This window comes from Lynx canadensis, chromosome C1, assembly GCF_007474595.2.
Source record: "Lynx canadensis isolate LIC74 chromosome C1, mLynCan4.pri.v2, whole genome shotgun sequence".
NCBI classification, from domain to species: domain Eukaryota; kingdom Metazoa; phylum Chordata; class Mammalia; order Carnivora; family Felidae; genus Lynx; species Lynx canadensis.
This window is the reverse complement of record NC_044310.1, coordinates 143,630,454-143,643,682: the sequence shown is the minus strand read 5'-3', so window position 1 is coordinate 143,643,682 and position 13,229 is coordinate 143,630,454. Positions and strand designations below refer to the sequence as shown.

General features: G+C 41.0%; 1 protein-coding gene across 1 annotated transcript in view; it reads right to left on the bottom strand.

The window, feature by feature from the left end:
• GALNT13 (polypeptide N-acetylgalactosaminyltransferase 13) overlaps positions 1–12,744 on the bottom strand; it is a 560,096-nt gene extending 547,352 nt beyond the window's left edge. The window contains exon 1 of the mRNA XM_030327372.1: positions 12,685–12,744. The gene's annotated coding sequence lies outside the window, so the exon portion shown is untranslated. The remainder of the gene's footprint in view (positions 1–12,684) is intronic.
• Positions 12,745–13,229: the final 485 nt, after the last annotated feature.

Below are 13,229 nucleotides of genomic sequence, written 5' to 3'. Positions count from 1 at the left end.
CGTTTCCCTCTGATTGAAGCTCCAGGCTGAGAGGCCTTTTTCACAGGAAGACTGGGTTTGTGTTTTGGTCTGTTGTCTGTGCAGTGCCCTGAAGGTGGCGGCCTGCCAAGAACTGGCTTTCCAAGTGTTGCATTCCCAAGGAGCTCAGGAATGCCAGTCCCATTGGCCACTAGCATCTCCCCCTTTATAGACTGTATGCATCTGCTGGCTTTAGGAGCATCTGGAGAGGGTAGGGAGTAGGTCATGGTTGCTAACTTCAAAAAGACAGCTAGAAAATGTATGTATGCATGCCCATGGGCTTTGAAAATATGATGGGAGAGGGTTTTATCTGTACCCCACTGGCTTCAGGCTGGGAGTGGAAGAATGCCATGACCACTCACACTTGCCAGCCTCAGCCAGGGAGCAAGAAAATATCACAACGGCTCAGCTCACTAACTTCAGTTAGTGAGCAGGAGAATCCCACAACAATTCACACTCACCTGCCCCAGCCAGGGAGCAGGGAAATTCTACAACCACTCCCACTGACTTCACACAGCAGCAGGATAGTTCCATGACTGCTAGCCCATGACTGTCCTAGAGAGGCAGTGGGAGGGCACCATGTATGAGCTTACCCACCTGATGGCAGGGTAGGTGGAAAGTGCAGAACATTTGCCAGCGCCTCTAGTCTGGGCAGAGTTTCAACTGTCCTCTGTCCCTCCAGCAGATGCTTTCAGGTCAGCAAATAAATCTCCTTAACATGTAGTCTAGGTGCTTTTCAGTTGTTTTTTTCCCCTGGGTCTGAGGTGAGGGAGACTATACATGAGCCATTGAACAGGGAAATTTCAGTTTCCTTGGTATTTTGGGTCTCTTGGGCATCAGCCCCACTCACATTTTGGGGCCTTGCACCTCTGGTGTGGACCATGGGAAGCTGGGGTGCCTGATGTGAGACATCAAGGCTTTGCTCCTCCAGGAGAAGTGCTGCATGAGTAAGATCCCTCCCTATCGTGTGTGGCCAGGCTAGGGCGTCGGTTTTGTGAAAGACTGTGTCTCTGCCTCTCCTACCCTTCCCAATATGGTTTTTTTATCCTCTGATTTAGAGAAGTTCATCTAGTTTTCAGAATCTTTTCAGAGGGAAATGGTATTCATATGTAACTGAAGATTTGGTGTGTCCACGGAAGGAAGTGAGTTCAGTGTTCTCCTATGCCCCCATCTTGTGGAAGTCTCATATTAATTCTTTAATATTTGTTCTAACTATATTTTTAGTTTTCTTACAGAACTCTAAGTAGTAAAAAGTCACACTTCAGGGATGTTCACCATGATTCTTATGTGTTTCTTTTTTTTTCTTTTTGTTTGCACTGTTATTTTCTTTATCAGAAATTATAAAATGTCTCTTAAACTATTAATTTGAAAATCTTTAATTTCCATAATGTTTCTTCATTTATTGTGTCTCTTCCATATCATCCTTGTTTTATAAGTATTTTCTTCCATCTCTTCAAGGATTTTAACGTTTTTGCCTTTCTTATGATCTTTTAATTATCTGTTCCCTATAAGGTCATTTTACTGTTAGTGGTTTTTCAATTATCTTGGTCTCTCTTTTCATGTTGCAGACTTTTCTTAGTATTTTTTTCTTACATTATATTTTAAATGTCTGGTAATCCATGGTTGCTACTTTATATTTAAGAATGAACAGGGCTCCTGGGTGGCTCAGTCAGTTGAGTGTCCAACTCTGGCTCAGGTCATGATCTCACCACTCATGGGTTCAAACCCCGTATCCAGCTCTGTGCTGACAGCTCAGAGCCTGGAGCCTGCTTCGGATTCTGTGTCTTTGTCTCTCTCTGCCCCTTCCTCCCTTCCTTTCTTCCTTCCTTCCTTCCTTCCTTCCTTCCTTCCTTCCTTCCTTCCTTCCTTCCTTTCTTTCTCTCTCTCTCTCTCTCTCTCTCTCTCTCTCTCTCAAATAAACAGTAAAAATTTTAAAAAAAGAATGAGGGAACAGAAAATACTGAGTCTTCTGTATTTGAGTGGGTCTTCTTGGTTAGAAGACTTTGTTTTAGGATAAGCAACTTGCTGATCATTTAGGCTTGTAGAGTCTAAGTGTCAAAATAAAAGGGACTTTATCCTATGGTTCTAGGATGTGTCCCTAGTTGCCCTTATTGTCCCTCAGCCATGTAAGCAATTTCATTAGTTTGTACTAAGGAGTGTAGTGAGAGGGGTGATGAGAAAAATGTGCTATAGGGACATTTGCCTAAGAAGTAGAATTGGTAAGTAGAAGGTTAGTTATTCCAACTATACATGTTGATTAATTATTTTGTTTCAGACTCAGTGTCTCACCTCTGCTCTCCTTTTTTCTTGGCATGGAACTCAAGCCTTGGGGGGACTGTTCAGGGCACAGTGTCTCCCTCTTCAACTTCAGGCCACTTTCCTATATCTTAGTCAGTTTCCTCTGCCTTGCTTTACTCTATCCAATTTTTAACAGTCTGATATCTTTTTGACCCTTTAACGTTTAAATTAATGAGGTTTCAAGAGAATGTATAATAAATAAAGACATGTCTCCATTCTTCCTCTTCAAATGGATAATCACTTGTTGAAAAGCAATTCCACTGACCTAGAGAAACTACCCTTAAAACATCTAAAATGAATAAAACCCAGGAACAAACAAAACTATTAGACTACTGAATATCACCAGAGTCATGATAGCAACAATGCTGTCTTGAGTGATTCAAACAAGGTGCTCTGTTGAAATGAATGCAAACTGTACATCTGCACGGGTCTTATGGTACCCAGCAATACTACTGATTTCATGTTTTTGAAATGCCTTATACTCTGTCCTTTTTGTGGAGAATGAGAATTAACATTCTCAAAAAAAAGAGATTTATTAAAGTTCAAAAGTATTTAATGAGATAGTTGCAAGTATATTACATTTGTGAAGGTTATTTTTCTTTACAAAAGGAATGGAAATGATGCATACGTGTTATCCCACTCGAATTAGAATTCTATATAGATAATAAGAATTTGTGCATTGTAGAAGCAAAATGGGCCTATTGTCGTCTGCAACGGCAAATGAAGTGTCTCATAACTAGCAATTCAATGTGTTAATTCAGCTGCACCATCCAATTACCTACGATTCATCTCAACTTAGTGCACAACAATAAAACTCTTAAAAAATCCGTGACAAAATGTCTGCTCTAGGTTTATCAGATAGGGGAACTACGACCCAAAGTTGGGGAGTGGGAGCCATAGAATATAAATTATTAAAATTGTTCATCACAATCTATCCATTAATATAAAAAATTTTTGACATGAAGTCAATAGCCTAGAGTTAGTAAGAAAACACATATTGGAGGATGTATGAGGAAAATCTGACCAAGAAACGAGAAAGCCATGTGGCAACTGAAGTTGGCATCCCCTCAAATAACACAGCATTCCCTCTGAGCCCTGGGCCGGCCAACTGCCAACTGACCACAGGGCCCAGGCACACAATTCTAAAAGTAGACAGAGGTAATGAGATGTGAATTTAGCATCCCCAGCCTCCTGCTAAATGACCCAGATGCAGAAGCTAGCGCGTCTGTCTCTTACCTACTCAAAACTAACTGATGAAATGAACAGAAGCTCTTTTTTTTTATTTACTATTCAAGAGCAGTAATAATCTAGTCCTGCTACAAGTGGATTTACTAAGCCATAGAAGAAAGACCATTTAAAGTAGAGCGTACCATGAAGAAGAAAGGGAACAAAGGAACAAGGGAAAGACAGGGAAAAGAAAAAGAGTATTGAGAAATAATAAACACATTATTTACTTAAGAAAATACAAAGGCACAGTGACAACCTAGAAGAGATGAGTAACATCTGAACCACGATCAGGGACAGTGTGGCTTCTACCATTTTTTAGGACAAATGACATTTAGTCCCATTTGAGACTGAACTATCAAGATAATCAAAGATTATTGAGGCTTGAGGATTCAGAAAAAAAAGAGGTGGAATTCCTGCAAGAAAAAGGGAAAAAAAAACACTGTACTGAATTTTGATACTGGGTTCGTTAGTAATCCCATAAACCCTTCATTTCATTTATAGACTCTGAAAACAGCATTGTTTTAAGTGCAGATCTTTAGTTTAAAAAAAAAAAAAAAAAAAAAAAAAACAGGCTGGGGCACCTGGGTGGCTCAGTCAGTTAACTAGACTCTTGATTTAGTCTCAGATCATGATCTCACAGTTCAGTTTGAGAGATCAAGCCCCACATTGGGCTCTGCCAGCACTGACAGCACAGAGCCTACTTGGGATTCTCTCGCTGTCCCTCCCACTCCCTCCCAAAATAAACATTAAAAAAAAAAAAAAAAACAGGGGCGCCTGGGTGGCTCAGTTGTTAAGTGTCCAACTCTTGATTTTGGCTCAGGTCATGATGTCACAGTTCGTGAGTTCAAGCTCCAAGTTCAAGCTCCTGCACTGTCAGTGCAGAACCTACTTGGGATTCTCTCTCTTTCTCTGCCCCTCCCCTGCACACTCACACTCTCTCTCTCTCAAAATAAAAAAATAAACCTTTAAAAAAAATCCAGGAAGGTGGAGTGACTCATTATTGAAGGTATATAATTGAAATAATTTACATAATCTAATCAACTTTCAGTCAGCCTAAAATATTTATTTTTTTTAAAGACTAAAGAAAAATCATTAAAACATTGTCTTAGTGCATTAAACAAAAATAGTAAGCAAGAGAAAGTTGCTGAAAATCAACCAAAGCTTGCAAGGAGAAAATGTATCATATCAAAGATTAACACATCAGTTTTGTAGATTACTAGTGATTACAAATTAGCAAATATTCCATCCCCCAAAAAACTTAAAACACATGGGGAAAAAAATCCAGAAATTTCAGGACTTCCCCAGTGCTTTCATAAATATGAACATTTCTTAATGTAATTTAAACAATTATTAGCAGTATCACAGGAAAATAAACTATTTCTTATTAGATTAGTTACAGATATAGATCTCAGTTATGAATTGAAGTCTATGTAGAGAAATCTTATTCAGTTATAGATTTAATTTTTTTTTTCTTTCTGCCTGCATCACTATGTGGTAGTTTCTTCTTATTTGGGCGGGGAGGGTAGGAGGGAGCAGTGCGTATCTAAGTAGAAACAACAATGTGCTTGGAAGAAATCTACTCCAATTTTTCCATATCCATTGTCTTCTTCAGAATTGTCTTTTTTAATCCAGTGCCATGACTTCTAAAAGGCAAACATTTTGTCTCCAGCTCTAAAAATCCACCTTGTTGGTCGGGTTTTCTTCCTTCATTTTTAAAGGTAAAACTTACTCAAATAGGAAACAAGACATAGGAATCTGAACTCCATTTTCAATTCAGCTATTTCGAACTTTGTGACATAAAGCAAGTTGTTTTATTAATAATTTCATCAAAATAGCATAGTCCTTGTCCTGTCACTTACCAGCTTAGTCTGGGACAACTTACTTAACCTTTCTGTATCTCAATTTCCTTGTCTGTAAAATGGATGTACAATAAAACCCACCTTGGAGGGTTGTTATGATGAAATGAATTAATATATGTAACACTTAGGATAATGTCCAGAACAAAGTAACTTCTTTCTTCTTTAAATAAATAAAAAATAATAAGTTAACCTGAAAAATGATGAGTTAGATCGGTTGTCTAAAACATCACTGTATATCAGAATCATCTGGAAAAGTATTTAAAAAAAATAAATTCTGTAAACTCATCAGAGACAAATGAGAATCTGTATAAGTGGGATCTGACAATCTATATTAAAACAAACACACACACACAAACACTTCGTTAGTTATTTCAATGTAAAGACTGGTTTGTTAACAAGGACAATTTAGGTACATTTCACATACCCCCACCGTAATTTTTTTTCTCTCTGATGGCCACAATAGTCACTACCCAAAGAAACTTGCCATTTAACAGCATCAGTCAGTTTTACAAAAGCAGTTAGTTTAGCTTTGGATTTCTCTTTCTTGCCTAAAACAAAACTTCTTTGTCCTCACCAAGGCCACCAAAGAAGTAAAAAAGGAACAAAATGATACCTAAAGCTAGAACATATTGGTTAGTGGGGAATGACAGAGGAGTAAATTCTTGACACATGTTCCCTTATTTCTGCCAGGCATTCATTCATTCCTTGTCCCAGGACACAGATTGGCACTAGCTAAGTGACAGTGATTTGCAGTTAAATACCATGAAGGAACAAGTCACCCCCAATTCTCTAATCCTTTCAACAAACATTGACACCGTAAACTGAGGCTAGAGCGATTGTTAGCATCTTTCCCGGGTCCAAATTTTATTGCCCAGGCCAGTGACTAGTAAGAGAATGGAATAGCTAGCTATAAGTGCTATGTAGGTTTCATGAAGTCATGGATATGACTACCATGCTGGCCTGTGTTCTCTGTATACACAGGGTGCACGGGGTAAATAGGATATTATACTGGTTCAGACTAAGAAGGTTCCTAAGCATCAACTACAGAATATGGTGAAATGAATTACCAGACTGTGATAAAATTTTCATCAGTCTTTGTTACATTTGAAAATTAAGTGCAATGTAGAAAAATGCACAGGAAGCTAAATATAGTTCTTTTAAGAACTATATTTTGATATTCAGTTCTGCCATCTTAGCTGGTGTTAAAATGCCCACTCTTTTATAAGATGATGATGATATAAGTAGACTTTTAAAACCATTCTTACCATGCAAAAGAAAATGTTCAATGGAGGCTGGCACTCAATTTTTTAAAAATTTTATTAGTCAGTGAAAATGTCAGACTGAGGACTACTAGTGCACTGGCTTCAGAGACAGAAAAGAACTGATGGACTCCTTGGCACTAAACCATATTAGCTGTGTGCTTTTGAGTGAGTGAGTCCTTGTTTATACAATGGTGACAGTAATTCTACTTACTCCTCATGTGGCTATGAGGATAAAATGTGGCAAGACCTATCAGATGTTTACATATCCACAGTACAAGGACAAAGTAAGTATCCAATAGATTTTAGCTCTTTTCTCAATTTGTAACTCAATTCACCATTTTTAGCTCCCTCATAAATAAAATCAAATGGCTATACCTCCCCAGAGATTTGTTTCCCAAGTATGTTTTCCCATTTTTCTTTCATCAGAGTAATGGTAGTATTGCATAGGGGTCTTGATAGTCATATAACTCTCATCCTTTCCATCTGAAACTAATTATATAATAAAAATCTGAAGAAGAAATTAAGTCAGTTATTATGCTTCTGATCTACAAGAACACAATCCTCCCCATATGTCAAAATCCATTTTTTTAACAACAACAACAAAAAAAGAGGTCCTGTACTTATAATATCAAGGCAATTAATATTAGGCAAGAGATTAAATTGACATTTACTACTATCTCTGAGGTGTAATTTGGATGATTTTGAATGTTCAGGCTTTGCTTTAAATTCTGCTTTCTGTTTACAGTGGCTACTGAGCACATGTATTATGATCACCAAAATGCCAACTAGCAGTTTAATCACACTTCCTATAATGTTCTACAAGAGCTTAAATAAGATTTAAGTGACATCAATGTATTTTAATGTATCCAACAGAATCCTAATTAATTCCACATCATGTTAAAACACTGATAGGCTATATCTTGGACAGTTCCCATCTATCTTAACAGTAAGCAGTTCTAAAAAAAAAGGAAAAACAAATACAAAGAAGTCTGAATATTTAATATGGGCAGTGTTTTATTTTTCTCACATAACTAATTATACAATCACAAATATGTTCATATCTAGGGTGGTAACAGTCACTATTTTCTCTCCATCCCTCTCAATGGGATAGATTTTAATGTTTATTTATTTTTGAGAGAGAGAGCGCATGTGCACAAACACACAAGCAGGGGAGGGGCAGAGAGAGACAGAGGGAGGCAGAGCATTTGAAGCAGGCTCCAGGCTCTGAGCTGTTAGCTCAGAGCCTGGCACAGGTCTCGAACCCACAAACCAAACAGTGAGATCGTGACCTGAGCTGAAGTCAGATGGTTAACCAACTAAGCCACTCAAGTGCCCCATAATGTGGAACAACTTTTAACAAATGATATTTTGCAGCTTGCTTTAGGTCTTTTGTTAACGGTGGAAAATTATAGTAGAGTAAACATTAAGAGAGAACCCAAGAGTTCATAAGGACAATAATTATATGTGCACACTTGAGTGAAGTTGGGCCCATACAGGAAAGGCACATCTCCTTATTTTAACTAACATTTTAGGTGTTAGGACCCAGAAATCTCTTAATAATCTGTAGTCAAAATTTTTCAAAATTACGTATTTCAGCTTAAATAAATAGTTCCTGAGTGACATAAAGAAAATAAAATTAGAAAACTCATATCTAAAAATGAATTTTAGCTAATTCATTTACAACGGAATTGGAACATACATTAATCACACAGGTCTCTTTAGCCACCTGTAATTACTTCTTGGTAATCAAGCAAAGATACATTAAAAAATATTTTTATGGTATACTACATTGAAAGCATATACACAGGTCTAAATCTGAATCCAGGACAAACAAGTATCAAATGAATAAAGTCTACCTGATTTACATTTTGCTCTAAAAGGTAACTGTTTATAATGCCCTGAATGGATGATCAACTACTACTGAAATAATGTGTGCATTCATTTTCACTAAGTTATTTGAATTCTCTAAGTATTAAATTTCACAATACAAAGCTGGACTCTTCAAAAACACACATGCCTTCAACTGAATAGCAGACATCCTTAAATAATGTGATTTAAGATAGAAATTGTAAATTGAAGTTTAATCTGTTAAAATGACAACAGGTTTATCAAAGCAGACAGTACCAGATCTTTAAATGTGATTTATGTGTTTGAACATATACTTAGTGTGTATGTGTCCGTGCGAGGATGTGGGGGGTGATATTAAGAAAGGCCATGAAATAGATTGTCAGAGTCAATATGAATGCATATACTTAGTCTTGATTTGACGTTTCGCATGTGTTTATTCGGATGACAAGAGCAGAAGGAAGAATTGAGAACCAAAAACGAGTTAAAATTCTTTTATAATTAGCCATATGGTCACTCAGATTTCAAAGTAGTGATCCTGTTAGGCCTCATTAGATTTAAGATGTGTACATGTTCCTACTACTGATAGCAATTTAAACCCAAGAAGGTCATATATTAAAAGTCACAGTCAAGAATTTGTTTATTGCAAGAGGTGCCACTTGAGAATACGATGTCTAATAACACCAATAGTTAAAGGACAAAACTGTAGAGATTGTTCATTTTCATAAAGCACAATGAACACTTATCAAAGACATGTGGCATTGTTATTTGTTTCCCATAGTGGACTTGATTCATGCTTTATTCTCAATAATATTCTTTACTTTTACTTGGTGTTATTCCAAAACACCAATATTCTCTTCATTTGTCCAGCCAGAAAGAATAAAAATATTCATTTGTTGCTTGTTCTCTCACCCTCTCCCTAAAATGCCAAGATTAAAAAGCTGTACAATCTCTATTACATGGAAATGTTCCTGTCAGAACTACTACCTCTGAATGAACAAAAGAAAGAAAGGAAGAAAGAAAGAAAGAAAGAAAGAAAGAAAGAAAGCAAGCATCACCACTTCTAAAAATCTATAAGCAAAATGAAACATTGTATTTCACTCTGACAAAACTGTTTAACTTAAAATTAATGCATAGGAAGTTAAAAAGTTAAATTTGTCTTAATATTATCAGTAAGAAATCAGAACCTATCTCAACCAGCAGCAGAATTTCCACCTTCAGTGTGTCTTTGCTATTTTTGAAATGCAAAACATTGGGTACAGTATCAAGCCATCTATAAGTAACATTTTTAAAACAAAACTGCCTTGATCACGCTCCTGTACAATACTCACGGTAAATCCTCAAATTTTTAAAGAGGTGACTACTCTATCATCAAAAAAACAACACTGAAAAAAAAAAAAGAAAAAACAATACTGCAGCTTATGAATTCCTACCAGTACCTTGTATCAGGAGGCACTATATTTCCAGGTACTTTGGCAAATTTTCATATGTATGTAGCATCACACCTCTCATATATATTTGAAGCAGTAAGGAAGCCTATAAATTATTTAAGGTAAGTGAGTCAGTTTGAGAGATCAATTTATAGCACCCAAATATTTCAAGCTGATAGATCTGCTCTTTATTTTAAAAGAGAAAACTTTTCACTTGTGAAAGACCACAAGAAAGTATTCACTAACAAATGATGTCGTGTTCCAGTTTGCTTTCTCATAGGAAGATTAAGAGATGCCACCTATCAGAGTCTCTAAAATCATTTCTTCAATTCTGCAGTGACTTGTTAAAGAACAAGTAAAGACTTGTTCAGCCAAGGTAAAGACTTGCAAAGAGAGGCAAATTCAAGAAGTGAATGAGCCAAAAAGGCACTCAGGTTTCAACATGGCTTCTACTAGTAGTCCTCAATTCCCATTCATAAAACACTAAATAAATGAAACAAACAAGAAAAAAAAAGAGGCATAATTCAACTTCTTGTATGAAGCTCATTCACATAGCTGGGTGATCAAAGCCTATAATTAGCTGCATGCTAATCACTCAAGGAACAAGTTTTTAATAAGCATTTACTAGTTTTCCCACACTGTGCTAAGGTCTGTGTATCTGAAACTGCATCCGGGTCCACTCTGCACTCTGGAATCCAGAATTAATCTACACCAGCAACACTGTACTTCCTTTGGAAAGGCTTTCTTTTCTTCCTCCCCAAACCTGATCTCAGACACAGTGCCTCTACTTAAGCAAGCGGCTTAAGCCCTGAAATGGGATGAACATCACACAAACGGAGAATTAAAAGCATTTATTTAAACAAGCAAGAGCAGCCAGAGAAAATCCTCATTGGAGTTGAAGGTGGGCAGGGGCATAGGAAGAGATGTGGAATCCCAGCTTGTGGCAAACAGTGCAGAGAAATGCACATTTCTCATGTTCAAAGCCTGCCTTAGGCTATGAAGATTCTCCAAATCTATCCATTTGTGAAGTCACTCAAACAGGGTTTCAACATAAAGGTTCTAATTCTGAAGGAGAGAAGGAGTTTGTAGAGATTAGGGAAAAGGAAAAATTAATAATGCAATGAAAAAGTCACGATGAGGAAAAAGGAAAGATTGAGTGAAGGCAAGGAGAATGACCTGAGAAGGTGAAAGGTCCAAAACATGTCACCAGTAGGTTGACCTTACTTTTCAGTGTTCTCAAACAAGCTGGTTTCTTTAACACTAGAGGGCATGAATGCAAGGAAGCGAGCGCACACACACACACACACACACACACACACACACACACGCGTGTGCGCGCGCGCACACACGGGGAGGGGAGCGACCCTGAGCAAAGGCAGCCTTCATATAAAACTAGAGATCTGGGGGCCCAAAGAAAACCCGAAATTTCAGGCGTCTCGGGAAGACAAGTGTCTTTACCCTGCAAATAAAATCACAACGCTGTGTTCCTAGGAAGAGTGACCGCGACCTCTCCCAAGGAAACGGCTCAAGGATTGAGTGTTATGGCAGTTTATGGCAGATAGTCCCCAATGCTCCTCTCCTCCGCTAGCAACACCTTTGCCTCACAAAAGCTCCCACCCTTTCGAGGTTAGTTTTCCCTGGATGCCAAAGCTTTCTGTGTTTGCCTACCGTCTCTTATGTGGCTACCTGTAAAGGCTGGAGGTGTAGACTCTCTACCAGGAAATTCAACTGATCTTAGTCAATTTACGGGTTGAGGGGAGGGACGCACGCCGCTTTCACCGCCAGTAGCCTCAGTGCGCTCCGGCTCTCTGCCGCACAGGGCCCTCGGACCCGGGCAGGGGAGACTGGCCCTTAAGCCCTTCATTCAGCCCCTGTGCTCCATGCAAACCCGCACAAGGGCAACCCCCGCATCCCCTCTGGCTCAGAGCAGGGAGATCTCTGTACCTGGAGGTGCCCAGAAGGTGGGCCGGGGCGTGCTCGACTGGCCGGGGCGCCTCGGGATCCAGAGAACAAGGCAGGAGAGACGAAGGAGGCAGACAGAGACAGGCAGCGAGAGGCAGAGAGAAAACACGCCAAGACGGAGAGACAAGCGTAAGAGACAGGGTAACAGGAATAGAGAGACATCCCAAGAGATACAAGGAGGAAAAGAATGGAAGAGAAACAGACCCGGAGGTCGCAGGGGGAGCCAGAGTCAGAGAGAAAGTCAGAGAAAGAAACTGAGTCAGAGACAGAGACTCGCAGAGAGAATGAGGTCGAGGGGCACCGAAAGAGAGAGGCAGAAAGGAAGGAAGACAACCGTCGAGGAAGATACCCAAGCTCTAGTGCGTCCCCGGTGTGAAGCCTAACAGGAGCGTCGCGCACAGCCAGCCCCGGCCGCCGGCAGCTGGTGGGGAGAAAGTTGCCCCCGCCGCCAAGCGCCACCAGGGCGCAGAGGGTGGCCAGCGCCCCGGATCTGAAGCGAGTAGCGGAGAAAGGAGTAGAGAGCGGGTGGCGACAGAAAGTTCCGCGCCTCACGATCCACCCTCCGCACCTGCAGCAGCCGGCTAGCACGCTCCGAGCTCCCGGGAGGCAGTCTCGCCGGGTCCGCGGGCGCCCCTACCCCCCGTCCAGCCCGGGGCGCTGGACGCAGCGACCGACACTCGCTGCAGGACTTTGCGGCACCCACCCGGGCACCCTGGCCACCCGGAGGAGACTCGCCCCAGACAATTACGAGGAAGAGAGGGGGAGCAAGAGAGAGACGGAGACCTGCTATCGTGGCCAAGGATCCCGCGAAGAGGGAACGGCAGTCCACGCACGGGATTCAGCTTCTGACCCAGCCCGGCAGGCGCCCGCCGGCCGCGCCGAACACCGGGTGCGCCGAGCCCGCGCTCACCTGGAACCCGCGCCGGTCCGCGAACGCCGCGCGCAGCCCCGTCTCCCGCCCGCGCCTCTCTCTTCACACTTCCCCTGGAGCAGAGCAAGCCGGCTCCGGCCTGGGCCAGCCCCAGAGAGGCGCCCTCATAGCGCAGCGGCGGGCTAGAGGGCTCCGGGAGCGCCGCGAGAGCGGGCGCCGAGGCCGAGGAGGCACAGGAGACCGAGCGAGGGCTCCTAGCACATTGTCACCTCAGCAGAGCTGCCGCCGCCGCCGCCTGGTCACTTCGCCCCCGGCCCCCGCCCCCCTCCCACCCCAGCCCTCTCCCTCCCAGCCCCTCCTCCTCGCGCGGTCCCTCCCCCTCCCGTAGCCCCAGCCTGGAGGCCTCTCACTGGGCTAGTATCATTTACGTAACCAGCACCCCCCAGCCCTCCTCCCT